Source organism: Chiroxiphia lanceolata, chromosome 11 (genome assembly GCF_009829145.1).
Source record: "Chiroxiphia lanceolata isolate bChiLan1 chromosome 11, bChiLan1.pri, whole genome shotgun sequence".
In the NCBI taxonomy this organism is placed as follows: Eukaryota; Metazoa; Chordata; class Aves; order Passeriformes; family Pipridae; genus Chiroxiphia; species Chiroxiphia lanceolata.
The window spans coordinates 18,318,408-18,343,341 of record NC_045647.1 but is presented as its reverse complement, the minus strand read 5'-3'; the positions used below and the strand labels follow the sequence as shown (position 1 = coordinate 18,343,341).

At 41.7% G+C, this 24,934-nt stretch overlaps 1 protein-coding gene across 10 annotated transcripts in view; it reads right to left on the bottom strand.

The window, feature by feature from the left end:
* ATP2B2 (ATPase plasma membrane Ca2+ transporting 2) overlaps nt 1-24,373 on the bottom strand; it is a 410,328-nt gene extending 385,955 nt beyond the window's left edge. For 4 of the 10 annotated variants that reach the window (XM_032698691.1, XM_032698694.1, XM_032698693.1 and 1 more), the window contains exon 1: nt 24,214-24,316. The gene's annotated coding sequence lies outside the window, so the exon portion shown is untranslated. Of the gene's footprint in view, nt 1-24,213 lie in introns of all 10 variants that reach the window. The other 6 variants (XM_032698692.1, XM_032698702.1, XM_032698696.1 and 3 more) reach the window with 3 other exon arrangements.
* Between the last annotated feature and the right edge of the window lie 561 nt (nt 24,374-24,934).

Genomic DNA, 24,934 nt, shown 5'->3' with positions numbered 1-24,934 from the left:
TTTTTATAGGAAGAGTAAGGAAAGCTTCAGTATTTGTTAAGGTATGAAAACGTTTCACATCGACCATGTGAAATCCATCTAAATAAGATGTGATTAAACTCACAGCTGATGGCACTTAGCCTGAGGTCAGTACTGTGGGATCAATGCAAATAAACCCTTCCTGCCTTCAAAAGTCAGTCATGTCTACTCAAAGAGAAAAATGTTCAAAGCAGAGCCACCAAGTGATCTACAGCTGGTGGCATTACTTCATTTATAGAAAACATTCATTTAATATCACAACAGGGACTCCTTTGAGCTGACTTACTTTTCTGCAAGAATTATTAAGCAGAGAAAACATGTTTTTTCCCCCTTCAACCATACTGCCTCAATCCACTTCTGTGTTTAGTTTTCACTGGGGGAAAAAAAAAAAAAAAAAATTATCTCTCCTAAAAAGTGGACTTGACAAAAATTATATCAGTAAAATACCACCTCTCAGGTAATGCTAAGCTCATTCCCTGGACTTCATCGAAAATTGCCCAGAAGGTACTTTGGGTTTCATAAGAGAGGAACTTCAGAATATTAACTTTCGCTGCCTCTGGTAGAAAACCTGCTGAGTGTATGTTTGAGAAGACATCACCCTCCATCCAACATGGGCCAAGGTGTTACCTCAGCACCAGCCAAAAGGCAAGGCAGCAGATTATTAAGAACAACTAGGAAGCTGCAAGAGGCTGTGCTTAGGAGTGTCACATAGTTTAGGAGAACACGGTACGATGCGCTAGGAAAAACAAAATCACGTTCCCATCAGAATATTGTGTCCATCGTGTTAGGTGAAAATTTTATCTGGGCCAGGAGAAGGCACACAGGGTGTGTTTTTTGGAACGTGGAGTTTTATCACTTCGGAAGGGGACTGAAAAGCCAAGTACAACCTATTAGGCAAAGGAATTATGACTCATGTCCCCTCGCCAGAGGATGCCAGACTCTTAGGAAGAGTACCTGGGAAGCATTCCACACTGGTATTACCATTTGTCTTCTGGGGGCTAATAAATAATTTGGCTTATGGGGCAGTGGGATTTAGGTAAGTTTATTTTTTCCTGTCTTGAGGAAGAGTTGGTTTCTTATAAACTAATACCAAGGAACCAAATTTTAATTGCAACAGACACACACAGCAACCTATCAACATTCTTTTCTCAATGGCTCTTTTAACGTGAGAATTTAAAATGAGTTTCAAATGCTCCTTCCTTCATTTTTCCTTAGTCCCACGTTTTTTTCCTGTGTCTTCTGAAACCAATCTGAGCCACATTCTGACCAGAATGCTCTTTAGAAATTCACACTGTGTACAAGGATCATAAATAAAACAAAATATACCCACCATAGCTCCACTCTCTCTAAACTACAGAGACAAGAGGCCAAAGAAGAGATAAATGTGCACTGCAGACCCTACTTAGAACTACCACATCTGGAAGATCTCAAAGTACTGGCATCGATTCATTTCTTCTCAGGAAGGTGCTGAAGAGGTGAAGGAGTGACAGCACAAACCCTACATGGGCAGCACAGATGGCCAGGTGACGCTGGAGAAAGCTCAAGTGCAAAGAAGGGAACAAAATGCCTGTTCTGACACCTGTAACACTGACCCCGTATTTTATCTGATCTTTGACCCTGTATATAATGTAAGTGCCCTCAAGAGCTGCCACAAGCCTCAGTGAAGAGGCAGTGTAGGCAGCACCAGGGGAATTTTCATTCTAAAGGGGCTTTTTCATGGGGGATTTGCCATTTGAACTCCCTCAGACTTCTGCCATATTTGAGTGAATTACCCAGACCAGATCCAACACAATTGACAGCCTCTGTCTTGTGTTGAGGAATCTGGAGGTGCAGCATTACCCCAGGAAACAGAAGGATAACTTTTTATGCCTCCTTTGAATAAGCTGAAGCAGTAAACTTTATTCCAGGCAAGCCCCGGGTTTTTAAAAACACTAAGACAAACTAACAAGCAACCTGCTAAGGCAAAACACTCCTGCAGTCCAAACACACAGAGCACTCGTTTGGAGAAGGAAGCAACTGAGAGGAGCTGAGCCTCAGGAATTGTTTTATATCCTTGATGCCTTCTTGTGCACAGCATAATAAACACAGAGCACTCTGCAGGTGCTGACGGCCACAGAGACTCCAGCCTTCAATGTGCTCTGTGGATATGGACTTTTATTCAAAGAGGTCTGCAAGAAACTGCGCAGTTCCTGCACACACAAAAATAAATCTCATTCTCTCCAGCCACTATGCCCAGGATCAGACTCTTTAAACTTATCTCACTCTGGCAGCTCTTTACAGTTTTCCCCATGCCTTGTTATTCTCTTACGAAACTCGCAGCGACACATTCTGCACCTGGTGTTCCAGCCCACAAATCAAACATATTCCCCCAAATAAGAAAGTAACAACTCACTGTTTAAAGAAAACACACTTGCAGCCAAATTAGAAGAGTATTTGCCATATTCCCACGTCAGCCCCCTCGCAGTAATTGTATTTCACGTACTGTAAAAACCTAAGGAAACTGAGCTCCTTATCTATAAAAACTACTGTACTTCTTTTCTCAAAGATTTGTCTCCAACAACAACCGAACGTCACATGAGTGAAAGTCTGAATGATATTGCACTCATGTGATTCTGTTTCTATGCAGGCTAAACCTCTCTTTTCTGTTTTGCATGACTCCACAAGCTTTTTTGAGATTTAAGAACTAATCCTATTTCACCAAAACATTTTTGTTTGCCTCACATCCAGTTCCCCCATCTCTCCTTTACTGGCAGTGGAAATTGGGAGTCTTTTCAGTTTGCAGGCAGAGGAATGCATTTACACTCCTTAAAAACTTTTGGAGAAGAAATAAAGGACGTTGGTTTTAGCTCTTATGAGAATTTGATGTCCTGAAATCTGTCCCGTAGGTGTTCTGTTTTGGAGATGACTTGCTTCCAAAAGTGTGGCACATTAGAGGAGGGTTACTTCAAATGCTTATAAAACAAGAAGTGTATTAGCATTTACTAGAGAGAACAGGACTGTTGTTCCAGCAGACACTGCCCACCACACACTTGTGTCAGGGATTTTTTCTGACAGCTCCCACTTTCACTGTTTGACTGTGAGGTTTGTGAAGATTACACAACTCTTGCTACGTTGCCCTTACAGCAATTCAGTGGCTCCATTCTTAATTTGTAATTACCTTTCAACACAGAGGTAATCACACTAGCATTTTGCCATAGCATTTTGTGGGTTATCTGACAGAGCTGGTAGTCGTCCCTCCTCCCTGTTAGGCTTAGAGGTGTTCAGAAAACATTTCCTGAAGGAAATTCTAATTCAATCTTCTAGATAAGTCATTTATCCCTTGCTGTTCTTCTTGTGAGAGTTCAAATCTGAAAAAAATAAAAAAATCCTTTTTCTTTTGGATATTAGTGCAAAACATACCTGCAGGGCCTGAATGTACCAGCAAAATTCTCGTCTTATTTTCCCCATGTATCACTGGGAGACAAAGTTAATTGGGCAGCTGGATTAAAAAAACCACATGATAGACACTATGGATCATCTGCAGTAGTTAGTCAGTGGGCTTCAAAGAGTGCTGAGAATTCTCAGCAGAACTTTCTCTTTGTAATTCAAACTATTTCTCCTTTCTTTCATATCTGGAGACCTTGAGCAGATCCAAAGATGAATCACCGTTAGAGTTCCAGCTCCATTACAAGACTGTGGCAATCAGTGATGCCATTTCAGTGATTTACACAGGCCATCCTTCTCCAGGAGGAGTGGGGAGAGGAGAAGTGCTGCGATGAGCTCACTGAGCAGCAGAAGATTTTAATGAAAGGAAAGGAACAAAAAGCCAAGTCTGAGCCAGGAATATGCCCGAACGAATACGCGAATAAGAAATTTGCGGGCAGACATTTTCTCCTGTTTTGTTTTGTGGTTTGTTTTTTTTTTTTTTGACAAACGGTATCTGGCCTGTGGAAAACCTGCCTAACAGCTACGTTAGGCAGGGCCGCGGGAGAGCTCGGAGATCAAAGGAGAAAGGCTTTGCCTTTAAAAGTGGGAAGGATGATTAACAGACACCCTGGAGTCTCCGGAGCAAACGGCAGGAAATGCCCCTGAGCAGCACGGTGGGTGCTGCACATGAGCTGCGACGAACAGCTCTGCACTGCACCTCTGCTCAGACTCTGCACTGACACCTCCCCGCCTGAAATTTCATTGCAGCAGCTCTTCATTAGGTGTTTCAAACCCTTTGAATCCAAGTCTGCAACGGCAGAATTTCTGACTACGGTAAAAGAAACAAAGCAAGCTTTCAGACTACTCGTCGGATACAAGCACGTATGTTGTTTTACTGTGCACATGGTAAATAGCACATACAGCTACTGCAATAATCAGATGGTGGGAAATGCCCTGGATGAAGAAATAGCTGTGTTTATTCAGATGAAAGCCCCTGCCACAGAGCATGGATCCACTCTAGTCTGAATTATGCATGTGTGCTTTCCTTGGCAAGCCTAAAAATAATACACACTTTAGATTTTTAATCCATTTGGAGAATTAGATCATGATCAAACAAGTATAGACATCTTAGATTTTCCTACTTGCAGTACTTAGGGAGAGGGTTGTCCATATCACTTATCAGGCAGCATTCTAGAAGTAAATGGACTGAGTTTTCTTGAGAAACCAGTCAAATTGCAGTCAACTGGAAACCTCAGCAAAGAGAATGTCATTTCTCCAAATGACACTCACTTAGCAGAGGAACATTTTGCAGAAGTCAATGGGATCAGTGATAATAGAGCCAGCAGGAAAAATTAAGGGTGTCTTGGGGATAGCTGGGCAGTGCAGGAGCAAGAGAAAGAGGTCGTGACTAAAACCAATTCTTATTTAAGTCATATTTGACCAAGAGGCTGAGCTGAAAAAAATGTCAGAGCAAAAGTTTCAGAATGTAACTCATCTCATTTTGAAATTGGAGTGAAATATTTCTTTTTGGACATATATTTTATACTGTTAATTTTTCATTTCAAAATTCACCTAGATTTAAGGAAATCTGGAAAACATTTAGTTTTAACTGAGCTGGCAAATATTTTAGGCTGAAAAGCAAAGCATACATTGTTTTGCCAATAGTTCTGTAATTGCTGTTTTGGTTCAATTCTGGTTGTGTTTCTTGCAAAATTTTTGTTTCAGCCACTAAGAATATGAAAGCAAACAAAATTTACCAGCTTTGATTCACAGGGATCTGAGTCCAGTGTGGAATGCAAAGGTGCTCCTCATAGCTGGGTAAAATCATCCTTTAAGGTCCTCACAGTGCAGCTGCCCATACACTTCTCACAAGAACAGGGCCAGTAGTTGGTACCTGTGCTGGCAGGCACAGCTGAGAGGTAAGTTAAGAGATATATAGCTAAAAGTGTATTTCAGGACTCAGGTGTGTTCACCTTCTCTAAACCAAGCCCAACACTTCAGCAGGGATAAATAAGGCAAAGGACTTCCATTATTAAGTACTGATAGTACTGAAAGGGCAAAATAGTAAGTCTTCACAGCTTCCTCTGGGAAAATCATGATAAAAAATGTTTGATGCCAACAATGGGAAACTTCCTCTAAGCTCTTCTCTAGGAATACAGAGAAAGGCTGGGCCAAGGAAACAGTTAAGAAAGAGGCATAAAAATAACCAAAATTGCTGTAAGTTTGCTTGGTATAGTGAATTCTGAGGTCTTCTCTTCCTCAACAACCAGCATTTATACTTTGACTCCTCCTGGTTTGGAATGCTAAAAACAATTAATATTTCAGCAAGGATAAAAGGCTGTGGAGCTGGCAGTCACTTACTTACCTAGAGCAGAGGTAGTCCCCAGAGGGCAGGTGTTACACAAACATCCCCCCAAGCCAGGAGTGGAAGGGCCACTTCCAGGGATGAGAAAGCAGCTCAGTCATTATTCATTTTTATTGCACTGGTACCCAGGCCCTGCGTAAATATTATTTCTGTCTCAGTAGTCTCTTGCTGAGCCAACCAACAGGATGCCAATTAGTGATCACTTTCTAATCTTATTTTTAGTCCTCTGCTTTAAACATCTATTTACTGCTAAACTGACAGAGGTCCCTTTACCCACTGAATGGTCCAAACAACATTTCAACTCCTGAGGGCTATGTGATATTTATTCTTTCTCTTAATACCTTTGTAACCAAAACATCAAAACCCAAAATAGATAAGAAAAAACAGAAATCTAGGTACACACATATAAAAGTCTACGTCCACAGGCAAAGAATAAATATGCACTATATTTCTACAACATCTAGACCAGAAAAAAACTTTAATTATCGTGGCGTGTATGTAAATGTCAAACATATTAGCAAGATGCAAGGGAGACACATGAAGCAATCTCATAAAATAAAAAATATTTAAATGCCAGGAAAGTGTAATGTATTGCTAATTTCTGCAGTCACTGCTGCTATGTTTCTGTGCTCTGTTCAGTAGTCAGACGTGAAATGACATCTTTCAGAAAAATATTTAGCCTACTGCCCCTAAAACAAACAAAAAGAAGAAAACATTGCTTTTGCACCCCAGGATACAGAAAACAGAAAGATTGCTTGCTCTGGGTGGTAATTAAATGATCCTGAGGACAGCGTGTGAGTGTTTGTGTGCATGCACACACTCACCATCTACCCCCAGTCGTAATTAAATGATGTTGTGTTTGTACACACACACACTTATCTTTGCCAAATCAAAGAGCACCGAAAAACAGATCAAACAGAACAGGAAAATCAGCTGAGAGCGAGACAGAATGCATCAGGTTTCAGGCTTTCCTAAATCTGTCATGTACGAAGAGTTAGTAATTAATAGGTGGTAACACTGCAAACAGCACAGCCCTGTCCTGGACCCTGTAATTCATAAGGCTTTTGACCTGTATGAGCAGAGAAGAGAAACCTTTATGAAGGTCAAACAAGTCATTATTCTTCTCATTCACATCATTTACTTTAAAACTTGGCATTTCTAAATTTGACCATGACATCATGAAACGTTTTGAATCATTGACGTGGGGTTACAAATGTGACCAGAGCAGCACTAAACAAAACTAAGGTTACAGTCTTTGCTAAAAGACATTGACAGATTTACAACAACCTCTAAAGCTTTGCCACTTGCAAAGCCAGTTGCACTTCCGAGCCAGTTACACTTTCTCAGCAGAAAATGAATTTTTAGAGTTAACACACCCAGTCAAGTGACTCCGTGGAGAATTTAAATGTCTCTATAATTATTTTTTATAAATCTTTATGGCTCATCTTTCTAAACAGCTGCATAAAGAGGAACTATACTGAAAATTAAAAGTACTTAATGCACACTAAAAGGCAGAAACTGAAAGGAAAGTTTATTTTTGTAAGACCTGTTGAGGGAGCAGAAACTTGCTGTCTGTCTGTACAGACTCAGAGATTGGGTGACCACTAGAAATAAGATGTGTGGACAATTTTGTTTATATTTTCAGCAGCTTGGAATCACATTCAGCCTTAATTGCTGTTTTCCTACCCTACAGTTACTGAAAAAGTTGTATTCTTTGTTTCTAGAGGGGAACCACAAGACATTATTTCATCCATAGGGTAGGTGAAAGAAGAATAATTTAGCAATGTTTTCCTAAAAACATTTGTAATTAAGATGTGATTTTGATGCACATTACCAGTGTCTCTGCCCAGCAATATTATTGCCGCTGCTAACAGTGCTTATTTTCAAGTATTTTACCTATTTTCTGCACTAATTATCTGTAAAAGGTAACGTTTTTTCATATTAATTTGTCCATTTATTCACCTTCTGTTGTTCCATTGATGGCCAAGTGAGAAACTCCATGAACTATCAGATTGGAAAAACTGAAGAAAAGCAGTGAGTTATCAGAAATGCAAAGGCAGACAAACAGTGAGGACATATCTGTGCTCTCTTCAGGAGGGAGCAAGCCCACCCCATCCAAACACACTTAGGAATTAGCTTTTATCTGCATTTAGCCTGAAGTCAACAGAACACTGAGGAAATGGAAAACCATACCTGGAGTCAGTCTGGACACTCAGACAGGAGAGCAGGTGCAGCAACACCTTTCAGGTCTGGTTGTCATTTTGCCCACAGAGGACTCTTAAATAGTTGCCCATCTTCAGTCCAACAGGAAAAAAAAACCAACACAAAACACCTGTAGATAAAGCTCTGCCTCTTCCCTCTGCTTCTGTGCAGCTTTTTTGGGGAGTTTAGGCAGTGAAGGTTTTGCCTCATCAGATGCTTCGTCCTCTTATCCTCCTCGGAACTCACTCATGTTAACAACTCAATTAAAACGTTCTCAAAAGATCTTCGACACTTATGGCCTTATTTTTGGTTTCATCCAATACTTGAAAACATTGAGCTAAATTCTATCTGAATTGAGATTGAAAAAGAAAAAAAAAAAGAGAAAAGGACGGGTTTCCACCCATCTTACACCACAAATCACAAACTTTCTCTTGGTCAGGGCATTCCCCTCACTCAGGTATCAGTGTCAGCTCCTGTAGCCTATTCAAGCCCAGCTTCCTAAATGCTGATTTTCCTCCAGTTTCCAGTGCTGCAAGCGAGGGGAAGTAAAGCTGGATGCTGAGAAATGTAGGCACAAAACATACTCTTCCCCACCTGAGAGTAACTGCAGACTCAGCCAAGGATTTCCCTGCATGCTCTTTTGAAAGAGCCCTGGGAATACAATTCATTTTTTATGCCTTCATCCACTTCACACAGTCATCAGACCTGAAACTTCTCCCAGTGAAAACACACACAATACACTAAACTCTGCTGTCTGTAGAGATACTTGTCATATTTGTAGCACAAGAGTACACACAAGGCAGCCACGCTGTGCTGAATAACGAGCTCAGACAGGATCCCCTTCACTCCTGAGGCTGCCCAGAAAATAGAGATTATAGGATATCCTAATCTGGGACTACCTAATTTTATAACCTTGCTGTTCCCTAAAAGGTATTTTGCATGTATCAAATATATATATTTTTTTTTTAAATAGCCTACCAGGAAAGCTGAATCCTCTGAAAGTTTAAGTCTACAATTAGAATTATCTTTCGGAGGATTTATTCCAAAACCAGTCTCTCCTCACCATAACCACACTGGAATTCCATACAACTTAGCTGATAAAAAATGTTTTATCTGTGGGGCTTCAATATTAAGTTTATAGATACTGATCTGACAGAACCTGGATTTAATTTCTTGAGAAAAACAGCTCTTTTTTTTTTTTTCAAGTACAGGAAAATGCTGAATTCTATGACTTAATTTCTATAATCTATTCTAGTACAACAGCACCACAGAGCAGACCAAGGCTCAAACTTCATATGCAGTTTCTTCATTTTCAGCCACTTTTCTCAAGTTCTTTAAATAACTCTGTGTCTGTAAACCTGCTGGCAACTGGATACTCCACTTTTCCATGCACTTCCCGCCCCAGTGAGTTTAAATGCTATTTTACACTCTCAATTGAACATTAAAAGGGCAATGTTACACACCAGGAATTTCGTGCAGCTGTACTAGTGTTGACTGCTGTAGCAGAGGACTGGCTTCCAAAGCAGCCCCAGAATTATCTTGTAAACACTTTTACCAAGAAATTGAAAAAAACCCTAATCAGCTCATTCCTTATAAATATGAGGAAGAAGTAAACAAAATTAAGGGTTTGTTTCTTTTTAAAGCAGCATTTGAGGCAGTTTTAAATATCTTTCTGCACAGCTACAATGGATTTTTTTTAAAGCAGCATCAAAGCAAAAAAAAAAAGTATTTTTTGCAGTATTATCTGACTCCAGGAACTACAACTTGCAAGCAAACATCACATACAATGGAGATGATGCAGAGAAAGACTTGTGCCAGAAACAGAAAATTAATTAATTTAATAATGTGTGATAACATCACAGCCCCATACTCATCTATAAAAAGAACACCTCTGGTGTCTCCCTGGCTACAGAATTCCAGCACCATCCTCTGAATCTGGTGTCTTCTAAGATCAAACCTTCAGCTTCAGCCTGCCTTACTATTTAGAGCTGGACAGGGTTTCACAAATATTTGTAGACAGGAAGTGCTTCACAGAAGTTCCTTGTAATTCCTAGTTTTACATACACGAAAAGTTGTTTGTCCCTCAGAAAGCTGAGACATGATTGTGCATATTAATAGGCATCTTATGTAGTATACACCTTTAATGTATGTTGTATTCAAATGTAAGCCTTTACCTTATAATTATCTCAATCAACCATTCATATAAGTAACAATAATGTTGTGTTATTTCTATGAATCTGGCAAAGATTACGACAGCTAGACTCATTTGGGAAGAACTTCAACTCCTACCAACCCTTGTGGTGGTAAAAAAGCATCTTGGATAATAGACTGGGAACAGAAAATAAAATAAAATAAATAAAAAAAAAAAAAAAAGGAGAGAGAAAAAAAAGGAATTTGAAAATATTCTGAGTTTCTCAGACCAAAGCTGTTTTGAGCACTGTTACTGTACCTTTAACATCTACAATCCTGCTGGGTAAGAATGAGAACAGTGAATACAAAAAGCTGCCATCAATCCCATCGTGCTAAAGCAAGAGACCAGCACAGACACACAGGAGCTGATCCATGAACGCAGCTGAAGGAAACCTGCCTTCCACGTTCAGGGAGAATTTGAAATGAGAGAATAAATTGCTTTGAGTTGACAGACACATTTTTTCCTCCCTTATTACACCCTTTCTCTCCTATTCCTATGCACAGGCTCCTGCACACATTTCCATATTCACTTGTAGGTCATCTCAAAAAGAAAGGAAGCATCCAGGAAAATGCCACGGTCCTGGATTTGGGGGGAGGGGGAGGACTTTCAGCCAAGCTTCCGGGTCATCACTGCCTCTGCAAGTTGATTACTCAACTCTCTGCTAATCTGCTGCACAATGCAATTTGATTTCGATTTCCCAAGGAGGTGGAGGGAGGAGAGAGGAGAATGTATCCAGCTGATGAAGCCATGCTTTGGTTAAAATCTGCTGAAAGCTCTCTGCAGGAAAAGGCATGGAAGGCACTGCAAAGGAATTAATGACTGTTCATGTTCCCCCACCACCTTTTCCTTTATTAAATATTTCTGTTAACTGAATAAGCATGACCATTTTGTTCAACTTTACTCACAATATCCCCTAACACACACAAAATCCTTTTTTGAAAATGGAGGGTTTTTTCCTAATAGGAACAAAAGGTGATTCTGTTTCTTGGATTATTTTTCTTGATCAAAAATTACAATTTTTTTGTTATTTAAAATTACTACTAGTACTTCATATATAGCTTAAAATATTTTTCATTCTCCTGGAGGCAAAATTTAAAGGCCTCTGGCACCTTCATTGACTAAATGATTAAGAATTTATTTGCCATGCAACCTTAACAAAATAGCTCTGGAACACTTTATTAAAAATGCTGAATTTCTTTTTGGTGAGGAGGAAGCTTGACAGAGAGTTATATTTTGCAGAACTGGTTTGTCTCATTACATAAAGGTTTCAACATTAGACCATCAAATGCTTCATCAGTTTACTTCCAAACTAATCCAACATTTCCCCAGCAATATCCTACTGGAAGTTACTCAATCTGCATATTTCACAAAGAGCAGCTCATTAGTTCCTTGTCTACCAACCTGCTTAATTACATCACACAGTACAACCTCATTCTTTTTAACAGAAGTCATTCTGCAGACTGATTTTTGTATTTTGATCCCATTTCTAATAGATATTTTGAACCTTGTTATAGAAATTGCCCTTCACACAGCACGAAGTTCAAAAAGATAAAGCACATTTTGTGGAACTTACAGTGCCAAATGCAGCCCATGAAGTCAGAGACCATCACAACATCACTAGGATTTGTAACAGCTGACCTTTGGATCAGACTAAAATGGCACTTCTTCAAAGCTGGGTCTGCTCTAATCAAATACAATGTAAAGCAATAAGGGACCTTCACTCAAATATTTACAGAGGGGTGTTTTTAATTATACAACTGAAATATTTCAACTATTACACTGGGGAGATTTGCATGAGCTTATTGTGACTTTACAGACTTGATCTGGTTTAAATTATGAAAGTCCTTTATAACTTCCTACATAAGGACCCAGATTAGAGTTTCTTTAATCAGCTCAAATGTATAACATTTGAATTAACCATTCTTACAGTGTGCTTTTCCTGGTGGGGACTTAATGCACCCACACAAAATGGGTACAGAGGCTTGTTCAACAGAAAAACATGAAGTAAACAAAGCAAAGGCAGCGTGCCTGTGACTGACAGGCAATCAGCACTGGGTATGACTTGGGCCCTACAGACTTCTTTTCAAACAGTCCCAGTACTTCAAAGACTATTTTGGAAAGTGGTCTTCTAGATCCACTTGCCATATATACATATATGTATATATATATGTATATACATATATATATATGTGTGTGTGTATATGTGTGTATATATATATGTATATGTGGCAAGTGGGTCTAGATATATAAGTGGATCTAGATATATGTGGATATATATGTGGCAAGTATATATATATATATATATATATATATATATAAAAATATATATATACACCAAATCACCATGGTAATTCTGTTTCATTAAAATATCAATATTTTTCAGTCAAAACTTTGTTTTATCAGAAGTCCAACTACTCACTACTTCACCTAGATTTTCATTGGAAAGAAAAATTTTTATAAGTATCCTCAGCTGTGAAGGTGACTCTCATAACTAATATACTGAAATGCATTTGGGGCATCCTGGGCTGATTAATTTTAAGTGATCTGAGATGTGAAAGCTGGGCTGTCAGTCAGAGCAGGGACTGGGAGCAGGTTTCCCAAAAGCCAATCTGTACCTCAAAATCCCTGACAAGGGAGTGACACACTGAACTTTCCATCTCAATGGAAATGTACGTTTTATAAACTCCATTTTCCTACAAATGAAAAAAAAAAGTCTGGTTAGCTGTGTATGGCCACGTTATAAAAAACCAGGATGCGCTGTATTTTCATTATTTCAGCCTGATCACAGTTTCTAATTATCACTTTCTGATCAATTCAGCCACCACAACCTCCACTAACTCTATGTGAAGCCTTTCCAGAGACAAGATGCCTAAAAATAGTGAGGAACCCTCTTTTAAAAGGGACTAAAACGTTGAAAAAAGGGCAATAGTTAACTAGATTGCATTATAAGAAAAGAGCTGCTAAATATTTTCTGAGAAAATAAGAGATCTTATGTAGGTAACTCTAAAATTGAGAGCCAAGTGGTTTTCACATGTACTCCAAAACTCCTGAGCAGTGTTAACTGGGGTACCAGGGGCCAGAGGCTCGTGCTTTGAACTCCTGAGCACAAACTGCTTCTCTGATGTCAGAAGGAAAATCCTCACTCTATAAGTCGTGCTGAGACATTGGAAATTCACTTTAGTAGGTAACACAGGCCCTACAAGGGCAGCAGTTTTCAATAAGTCTGATCAATTTGCAAGCAGCAAAAGAACACAGTTTTTCGGAATATCGGCGCAAAATTACTCTCTGATACTTTCACCTCCAATAGTTCTCCACGTTAATTGGTCAGTGCACAATGCCAGAAATTTTATAGAAAATATTGCAGCACAAAAGGCTCACAACATACCCCGTGTCTGTGGAGAAAATCATCCTTCCCACCAGGTCTGTCCCTGCAGATACAGCCCCTAATTCAGCACAGCACTTAGGCCTGATGTTTGGTGCTTTATTCCAGCAGAATTCAAATGCACATGTAAGTGCTTTGTTGAACAAGGAGAGATTTAGGCATATGCTTAAGTACTTCACTGAACTGGGACCAGGCTACTATTTATAGAAAGCTTTTTGTTCTGGTTTTATTGTTCAACACTTAAAGTCGTCCTGTGGCTTTTTCTTCCCTATACCTTCCCCTCACACAGCAAAGCTTTTAGGGCTACAGTTTTCTTCCAGATGTCCCAGGTTTGAAATCAGAATGGATATCGTAAGCTCCTCCAATTACATTTTTTAATCGTATTTACACAGAAATATGCCAAAAAAAAAAAAAAAAAAAAGAGGCTGAATGGCAGGAAAGTTATGAAGCCAAAAGTTGTGTGTAATAACAGGATGAAAAATCCAATCCCATCCCATCCCACTCCACCCCCAGCACTGGAGCATTCACAGAACCAAACACTAACACTTGCACCCGTAAGTGTTCACTCCAACTTCTCCCAGCACCCTTCCATGTGCAGTGCTCCATTCCACACAGAAATTCAGGCAGGGTCATATCTGAAGCAGAGTTTTATTCATCTTGAAAAGCCATCAGTGTTGTACACTCTTTGCTCTGCAGGGGCAGGCTGCAAACAGCACCGAGTGTTGTTGTGAGGAGACAAAAATACTTCTGAATGACTTCCAGTTCAACACCAGCCGCTCTGTATTTTCTTTCTTTTAAAAAATATGACTCTATTGCAGAGGGATCTGGACCCACCAGCTCATCTTTCAGTGTTAATGAACATTTTTTCACTAGTCTTTGTTTTGATTAACCAGTGTCTTTTCACAGACGTTGGTATGATAACTAAAATTCCATGTCTCCCTAAAAAAATCTCTAAATATTTCATCTGTTCTACTGACAATACAAGCAGTCCACTGGTGTTCTTTTACAGATCTCATGTCCCCCACAAATACACACATGGGGCTTCTCTATGTGTACACAGATTACCCAAAGCCAGTGCTGTGCTTCTGGGATGCTTGAAAATCTGGTTGGATAAAGCCGGTAGGTTTAACTGACATCCCCGGAAAAGGCAAGTTTCCCTCCAAAGCGACAGCAAATGTAAGACTGTTTAGGAATTCAAATGGTTTAAGGGGAAAGGATTCATCTTGACATTTTTTGATAACGGAAGGAGAGAGCGAAAACGAAAGGAGAGGCGGCAGAAAAAAGAGAAGGAGTGATGAAAAGAGGCAGCTCCGGCTCCTCGGTGGTGCGTGACAGCAGCGGCTGCGGCACCGGCCGTGCCTGTGGGAGGGAGGGAAGGCAGGGAAGGCAGGGGAGGCAGGGAAGGCAGGGAAGGCAGGGAAGGTAGGGAAGGCAGGGAAGGCAGGGAAGGCAGGGAAGGTAGGGAAGGCAGGGAAGGCAGGGAAGGTAGGGAAGGCAGGGAAGGTAGGGAAGGTAGGGAAGGCAGGGAAGGCAGGGAAGGTAGGGAAGGCAGGGAAGGTAGGGAAGGTAGGGAAGGCAGGGAAGGCAGGGAAGGCAGGGAAGGTAGGGAAGGCAGGGAAGGCAGGGAAGGTAGGGAAGGCAGGGAAGGTAGGGAAGGTAGGGAAGGCAGGGAAGGTAGGGAAGGCAGGGAAGGTAGGGAAGGTAGGGAAGGCAGGGAAGGTAGGGAAGGCAGGGAAGGCAGGGGAGGCAGGGGAGGCAGGGCACTGCTGCTGGTGTTTGATGCAGAGCCTGTGCTGCACAGCAGAGCCACTGCGGAGCCCCCTTCCCGCTTCTCTTCCCAGGGAAATCCAGCACTGAGCTTTCGCTATGGAAATCCGGCCGAGAGAAACTCCCTTTGCCTGATGCTTCCTGCGCTCAGGGGAACAGGGTCTCGTGTGCCCTTGTAAACACTTGTACGGAAACAGCGGCAAAGGCTCCATCATCCGTTCCTCCCGTGATTCTTTCACCTCTGGCTTCCAAGACGGGCAAAACCATCTCCCAAAAGCACATTATTTCATCAGAGCGCCCTAACAACAAAGCCACTGAAATCACTGAGAGAAACTTTTCGCCGTTTTCAGGAGGTACTGAATCAGACTGCAATAACCTGCAGCTGAATTATTAATGGTACCTTGTAAGCCATTATCATGGGAAGATCTCTATTAGTCACCAATTTAGAGTGCTGTTTTCAAAAACATCCACCTTAAGGATGCTCGAATTCCATTGACAAGCCAACAGGACTTAAAATTCCATTTGGCTTCCATTCCTCCCCTTTTTAAAAATCCTGCTGTTAATACATTAAACCTCTCTACTGCATTATCTATAACTTCTTTGACAATCAGGCCATAAATGCTGCTTTACAAGAATATAACATTTGGTGCTAAGTTTACAAATGCTATTTTCCCTCCCTGGAGCAGGATGAATTTTAAATGCAGGGTATTTAGTTCTAGGCAGGTTCCTCTATTTGAAATGCAAAGGTTCTCAGAATGGTGCCCTCAAGAAGAACAGCAAAAATCCTGGTGTTTTCATGTACAGAGGAGACTTGGTTGGTTGTGTATATGCAGAACCTGACACACTTTCTTCTGTTTAAGGAAGTGGCTTTAATACTCTTGATGAATAACATTACAAATATCTTGCAGACACAAACAGTGCTTTAGCACTTACAGCAGCATTTTCTACCCAAAATTCCCAGGAGCTTTACAAGCAGTGATGAATTAACCCTTGAAACATTCAGGTTGGGTTCACATTGTAGCAGTTTAATTATAAATCTGAAACAACAGCCCAGCAAAGACAAGGAGCTTGTATGAAGGCAGAAAATGCCCCTTAAGAAAGCAAGTAAAAACACACAGAGTCTTAGTTCCCCATCCCACCACATACATGCATTTTTTTAGTCTTTCCGTGATGCTGCCTTGAGGAGGAAACGAGGGATATTATGAAGTTGGAGCTGTGCTAACAAGATAAAGGTATAAACATGGAAGTCATTACTAACACTGCAGCTGTATTTTATTCTGATGAATAGGAAAATATTGGCTGAGATTTTAAGGGCAGCAATACATTTCAAGTAAGCATTATCACAAGTCAAGAGAACTCACTCGTACATTGAAAGGAAGATGTGAAGGAAGCACAAAAAAGAAGTGGAATTCAGGGCAACAGCTTCAGCAAACTCAGTCAAATGATTTGTAATGGCTCCTGAAGAGATGATCAAGGAGTTCAGGAAACGGATAATTACCAACAAAGCACGTATAACATGGTGCAACTGATTATCTCAGTGCAGAGGGACCACAGGAACATTGTAAGAGACCATTATTGTTACACCCAGAGTCTTTAAAGGCTTTGACTGTCAGAAGAGGTTGTACAGAAGGTGAAACAAGTGTACTTAACAAAGAACAAGTAGAAAAGAAGGGCACAAACGTCTCAGGTCTGATCCAGACGAGCCAACACAGGAAAGGATCAACAACTAATGAGGGACATAAAAAGGCAATAGGAAAAGGATCTATAAATACAACAGAAAAAAAAAGTGGGAGACAAAGATAAGCAGGGATTTTAGTATTTAATAGGAAAGGAGAGAAAATAACAGATGGCAAAGAGAAAGCTGAAGTATTCAGTACTTCCTTCATATTCTTTTAATGTCTCCATCTAAAGGATAATGAAAAGCAAAAAAATTTCCAAAGTGATTTTTACCAAGAAGACAGCATTAGAGGCCTGAAGAAAAAAAAGAATAGGCTAAACAGTATCAAAAGAAGCCAGACATACTCAGTCTGATAGAAAATGATGAAGTTGACTGCAGAGTACTTAGGGAATTACATAAAGCCATCCCCAAACATTAGCTATTATATTCAATAATGCACAGAGGGTAAAGTTCCCAAAGGACGGTGGAGAGGCAAAATCCGTGTGCAGCTTCAAAAGGAGAAGAGGGTCTAACTCAAGGAACTATAAACCAATCCACCTCCCTTTTATACTGAGGAAAAGGCTGAAACAAGTTTAATCATCCCATAAGCACCTGAAGGATTAAGTGCCTGAAATTAATGAGGATGTCAAAGCAATGCCAGTTCCTTTTTGATGTGGTGACTGGGCCACCACAGCAGGACAACCCAGGAACAGGCAGTTCAGGCTGTCTACAGAAAGGCTTTCAGTAACTGGCCAACAGGATGTTTTCATGGGGTGTAAGGACTGATATGAGATTGCAGATTAGCAGGGGGTTGATATGAAATTGTGCACAGTTTCTTTAAAGAAAACCAAACAAACCAACACTCACATTAAAAGTGATCACAAAACTCCCTGTCAATGGAATGCATCTCACAACTCACCGTACACATTAGAAAATTCCAGTAGAGGAAAACGTTTGTGATGGAAGCAGATAGGGTCCAGATCATCTTATTCCACAAACAAACAAGATCAAAATTGAAAACGAAACTTAATACGTTGAAGAACTTTTTGAAAAGTGAAGTGTAAGCAGAGAAAGTGCAAATCTAGACATCAAGTGGAAACACAAAATAGAAATAAGCTGAGTTCTGCTGAAAGGGATCTGGAAGACACTGTAGACTGTGAGTAAAAAAACAGGATAATGGTATTTTTAAAGAGGCATGTGTCAAGCCAGGATGTCTAACAGGAGTGCCACACACAGAGTAACCTTTCCATTTTTCTCTGCTGTCCAGAAACTTGTAAAACCTGAGTGGGGAAAAAGAAAAAATCACAAGAAAAATTCACAGTAAATGTAACTCTGTCTTGTCATCTTATTTAGCCAGGGAGCAATAAAAGTCAGCAGTGCCAAGGGAAAATATGAGGGGAACACTGTCGAGTCACACAAAAAGCAATGTAATACTGTATCTTTTGGAGGGAACACACCCATTAACACCAAACTTCACAGGCCATAATGGCATTTTCTTGTTCCTATTGCTCTCAAAGTCTTTAGCACTTGACAGAGAATCACCAGGGCTACAGTGTGTAACACATTGATTTTTCAAAGTATTTAACCTCTCAAGAATCATTGTACATCTTCCAGACAGATCCTTGTGGCATTTGTATGTTTAACCAAAAAATGGGCCTAGTTTTTGTCAGGGCTTTTGGACACTTGGTACTCACTTTAATTAAGAAAAAAACAATAACGTGGAATAGATTTTTTTCCAGATAAAATTTTGACATTTTCCTTTCATGTAATTACTTTCTACTATTTATAGGCCAAAACTCATGCCAGTCTTTTATTTTTAGTTCATAAAAACTGATTTAAAGCTTGTAAAACACTTCACACATTAGAACATGCAGACTGTAGAATAAAGCAGTGCATTAACACTGCATTTGAATTTAAGACTACAAGTTCAGTGCAGCAAAGCAGTTGTGTATGCACCTAATATTGCCACCAATTAGTTATTATTGTGTAAGTTTATTCTCAAAACTACCATTTTGCTTCTTCTGTGACTGTAGGCCAGCACCTAAAAATGCACAGATCCACTTCCTCAGACGACAAAGAATATAAATCTTAATTCTTTTAGAGTAATTACCTTAAGCTTCAGCAATTGCTGAGAAATCTGATGTTAGCAAAGAATATGTTTCTGCTCGATTATCATAAATCTCCTCATTCATACTGCTGCTTAAAAATATTTTGGGACACCTATTAAAATACTTTCTAGGAACCCATCAACCTATTGGAAGTTTTCAGTTTGGGTTACAGAGAACATTCCCTGAAAACAAAATTCCTATTATTTCAATCCTCTTAGACAGTATTAGCCTCTTCAAACAATAACTACATTACAGAAAGGTTTGTAACACCAAGAAAGTACCTGAGTCACAAAAAATGAAATGCTGGATTGTCTAATATATGGCCCTATTTTGTATGCTCTGCTGAATCCAATCACACCTTCCATGATGGAAGATTTCCCATTAGTGGGAATAACTTCTACTGATGAAGAATTGCTATTCAATAAGCAGGACAGAATATAGATGATCAGCAAATACATTCAAGGTGACACTGTGACTTTTGCACAGGAGAGCTGTCCAGAGGCTTGGAATCTCCTACTCATAATGAGATAACGAAAGGAATATGCTTGGTGGTTGTTTCACTGATAACCACCAAGGAAAAGCTCCTGCTCACCAGAGAACTCCTGAACCTAAACCATTTCAAGAAGAGATACAGGTGATACAGAGCAGACATCAGCAGCTGCAATGCATTTAAGCAATCCCTATCCCTGCTCCAGGACTTTAAAGTAGATATAATTTTTATGAAGTTCAATATAAGTTATTTAAAGCACATTAAAAAATAAATTGGGCTAAAGGCAATTCCCCAAACACTGTGGAATTAATGACTTATTAATCTTAGAAAAGAAATGCTGAACAGAGACAGCTGCAGTATTCTGGTTTCATAATGCACAAAGGTTTTCAAAACTTGAAATGTGCATCCAGGCTCAAACTGCTGCAGAGTTTGGTGGGTGTGAGAGGGAAATGTGATTTGGTCTTGCAGCTCCAGGTCCTGTCCCTTCAACAACCAGAATCAATCCTTGACGAAATTTGCAAACCCCTGTGATTGGTTTCCATATATACATACAATATGTGTATATTGTATGTACATTGTATATAATTGTATATTATATAATATATGTATATTCTGACTACTACATGCAGGCAGGAAAAGCATCTCCTTCACAAGAAACACCAACGAAAGAAGGCAGGTTTGGTTCTGAAAGACCCAAGGCTATGACTTTTTAAAGGTGTTCCACTAGGCAATGAATAAATTCGTTGTGCAAACAAAGATTCTTTTATTATGACAGCTGTACTACCTAATGCACAGTATTGCTGCTGCTGCTCTTCCACAGATGTTCAGCCCTGGCAACACAAGGTTGCCTTCACAAGCCTTTGGCACCCCAAATGTGGCAACCTGGGGGAGCTGAGCAGTTCTTGGGATGTGTGGCCTTGGAATGGGAGTGATGGGAAGATTGTAAAACCTGCCAGACACGTAAGGCCTTTGGATGAGAGGAGAGAAAGAGCTGAAGGCAGATAAATAAGCTCCCACAAGGGAATTGCTGTTGAGGCCATGAGAGCACTGACCTGAACACTCAGACTGAAGAAAAAGGCTCTTCAGAAATGTCTTTTCTGCACTCTTAAAGGTGTACAATGAACCCTCCAAAACATGCTTCTTGTTGTGTTAAATCTGCAGCAACTCCTGCCTCCAAGAAATATTTAAACCTTTTTTGGTTTACATTCCAGAGTGTGGAGGGTGTCCCCGCAGCACGCCAGCTATTTTATTTATACATTACAAAATATTCAAGAATTCTGAACATAACGTTCAAAATATGTAAAAACAAGGCCTTTTGCATAATGACCTCTAGATATGAGGCCATGCTGATGCATATGGAGTGACTCAGGATTATGCCAGTTACACAGCCCTTAGGATATGCTGTATTAGATCACATAAATGTGAAGAATTGGTCACACCTGTAAAAAGGAAACCTGAAATATTTCACTACTAAATAACTCCATTTATGAAGAGGAAACTTTTTTTCAGAGTAGGCTTTGGCAAAAAACAAGCCTTTCTGGTTTAACTGATAATTCTGTAGCATGAGACCAATATGTATCCCAGCCTCTGTGACACACATTACTGTCACTTCTACCATCCTATTATACACTAATATTATTTGTTCATGCTCACTTTTCCTTTCTCAGATACTTTGGGTTTTTTTCTTTTCAGATAATTATAACTATTTTATCCTTTTGCATTTGCCATTTCTATACTTAAAATAGTCTGCATTTATATTTATCTAGTTTTTACAGTTTTCTTGTTTCAGAGGACAACTTAAGTTCCACTTTGAACGTTGTGAATTGCAGACATTTGCTGCACAGTATACATTATATGTAAAGCTGGTTTTAAACAGAATTCTTCAGTCTGACACACACATTCCAATGGTAAGCTTCATCAGAAGTTTGACCTTTGTTCAGATGTTTATTTTAAAAGATTTCAGCAGCCACACAATTTTGTTTAAATGTAAACATTCGTCCTGTTCCCAATTATCTTCTCCACTATCATCTCCCATCAGACTGTCACTAAAACAATCACTTATCTCTTGCATAATTGCTCTGCTTTTTCTTCATGGTTAACAGAGATTATTTCTTCCCCAACTGCAGCCAACATCCTGCACCTTTTCTGAGGTTACAATGCAAGTTTTGAGGGTGTTTTGAGTAGCAGAACTTTCTTTTTAACCTCACTTGCTATACTTTAAACTGTCTATAATAACCAGAATATGCAGGTTTTGTTGATGTAGATAAACTCTAAGCAAGCACTTAGAGGATTATCAATATTCAAACAGTCCTAATTTCTACTCACACAACTGAAGTCCCTGTGGTAAGTGACCTGAAGTGCTTTATTCTTGGCTAACCATGGATGAAGAACCAGCCAAAGGCACCAGGTTTGACTCAGCCATGTACAAAAAGGTAGCAAACCCTTTCTGAGGTGCCCTAATATGTCTGATACCTGACATGGGACACGGTGGGGACTCAGAGCCCTTGGCGGCAGTGCCAAGGCCAGGGGGGGACCCTGAGGCATCTCCAAGTGCCTGTTTGGGGAAAATCAAACCAAACCCAACCCACGGGCTGTGACAGTGGTGCATTCAGTCTCCCCACTGTGCTACTCCAAAATGAATCCTATCAGGCTGACAGCATTGCAGGACACCATAGAAATACACCCATCATCTCCCCATGGAACTTGTCAAAACCAATAGAAATGTTCTTAGTATAATCAGGAAACAGGGAATTGAATGGTTAAAGGACATGGTCTGGACAGAGAGATGTGCCAGACATTTGGATCAATATCACATTCAATAGCCTGGATAATCAAGAGGCTGTCCTGGATTTACAGCATGTGAGCAAAGGACAACGCTGGTAATGATACCAAATAGGAATTCAAGCTAGCATAAAACTCTGCCTTCATTCCATTGAAAGTTAAAGTGAAGATGTTCATACTGACACTAAACTGAACATTTAATACATATTCTTTTGCTTTAGGAAGAACTTACTGCGATCTTCACTTTGAAAACGGAGCTTAGCGTTAGGTCAGGAAGTCATTAAAAATACTGAGTTTATTAGCAAGATACACAGACATACACAGGCAAGCAAGCGCTTCTTCACATAAAACTCATGAAAACGCTGCATCCTATTTGAGTCACCACACGAAAATTAGTCACGTGTAGATGAGGGGACAGGATCAGAAACGATCAGAAACGAAGTGCTACTTGAGAACACGATGGTGGGCATGCAGTCCCACTCAAAGAACTGCTTACATAACTAAGGGCTCGCAGTATCTACCAGCCATACACCAGTATTCTTTAAAGGATTTCTTTTTACTCTTTGGGAGTTGAGTTTCAGCAGTGTCAACTTTCACACTGTTTAAAAACTTACATTTTAGCTTATTTCGGCAGCAGTGAAGTCCTACTCTACACCACTGCTTTCAGCTTGCCTATCTTCCCAGCACCTTATCTTGGTGCTTCTCAAATATCACTTTGCTAAAAAATACGCTTTAAATAAAAAGAAAGTAAAGAATGTATTAGCACAGGATTAGGTTGGTGTAATGTGATAAAAGTGCACAGTAGGATGGGGGGGGAAACACCCACAAGCAAAAAATGATCAGCAAGAAATACACAGAAAGAAGTAAACTTTTTGACAGTTTAATTCAGCAAAAGAGAGGTTTCCTCCACCTACAAGACAACAAGCCTTTCAAAGATACATAACGGAAGACAGTGTTCCTTCTTTCACATTTCTAGTACAGTCTCCAAATCAAGATTTTAGGAAAAAAAAAAAAAAAAGGAGCCCATCGTGTTCAGTGACAGTAGGAAAGCACATCTTGACGACATCCATGCAAAGGTGGTGGCGAGCGGGACTACAGCGGCCACCTCAGCCGGCGTCCGGGGGCACCTCTGCGGGCGGCTGGTGCACCGGGGACCCGGGCAAAGTTACCTCCCGCCGCACTTCTCCTCGGGCTCGGAGGTGCTCGGAACGCCTCGCTGGAGCACTGCAAGGCTTTGAAAACTACTGCTCGTACAACATTTAAATCCCCCCGTGAAAAAGAAGGGGAAAAAAATATCCCCGGTCGTAGCAGAGCTCAGCCGCAGGCGCTGGGCGAGCTCCGGGGACACGGTGGGGACAGCGCTCCCGGGCGGGCTTCTCCTTCATCACCCCCGCCGAGGGAGCAGGGCTGCGGGGTATAACCTCCTCCTGACCCTCTCAAATTAATATTTCTAAGGGGAGCATCACCTTCTGGCACTCGGCGCTGCTCCTGCTCCCGCCGGGCGCGGAGCCTCGGGCGGGCGGGGGCTCCAGTACCGCCGGGTCCCAGCCCCCGGGCAGGGCAGAGCGCGGCCACCGCCGCCTCCCGACCCGCTCCTGTCCCCGCGAGCCTGAGGCGACACCGGCGGGTTCCATCCATCCGTCCATCCATCCATCCATCCATCCATCCGTCCATCCATCCGTCCATCCACCGCCCCAGCGCATCCCGCAGCCGCATCCCCGCTGCCCCCGGCGCCGCTCCGGGGCGGGCTCGGCCCCGCCGCCCTCCCCGCGACCCCCTCAAGGTCACCCCAGCGCGGGGCAGCCCCGGGGGTCGCCGCTCCATGCCCGCCCCGCTCCCGCTCCTACCTGAGGCGGCGAGCGGAGCCGAGCGGAGCCGAGCGCGGAGCCTCCGCTGTCCCTTCACCGGCGGCGCCCGGGGAGTCCGGGCCGCGCTCGGCGCCTCCTCCTGCGCCGGGGCCGCTGCGCTGCGCGGGGAGGCGGCGGCTCCGTCAGACTTAGCGGGGAAGCCCTGGAGGGGGGCCGGGCAGCGCCTCTCCCCACCCCGCGAGGTGCCGGAGCCGAGCCGAGCCTCCCCCGGCGGGGCTGGGGCTCCCCTCAGCGGGGACAGGCTGAGCCGCGCCCCGCTCCGCTCCGCCCGGGGCTGAGGGCAGCGCGACCCTCCGCACAGGGGGGGTGCGGGCACACAGGGAGGGTGCGGGCACACAGGGAGGGTGCGGGCACACAGGGTGGGTGCGGGCACACAAGGGGTGTGCGGACCCTCCGCGGGCTCGCAGGTTGCCGAGGCAGCGCCGGGCAGCGAGAGGTGATGCCGCGCAGGTGAGGGCGGCTCTGAGCCCGCTTCGGCCGGAGGGGCTCAACCGCGGCCGTTCAGCAGCAGAGGTTTGACACCGTCACCTTTTCTTTTGCTTTTCTTTAATACTCACGGGTTTCAGTCCCAGTTCTCCAAAAATCACAAGGGGAAGGCCCGACCTTGATTCTGAGAGGTGGAGAGTCCCACCCTGGGACACAGAAGCTGTGGAAAAAGGAAAAATATATCTGTGCTTTCACTTTCTGAAAGAAGTACAAT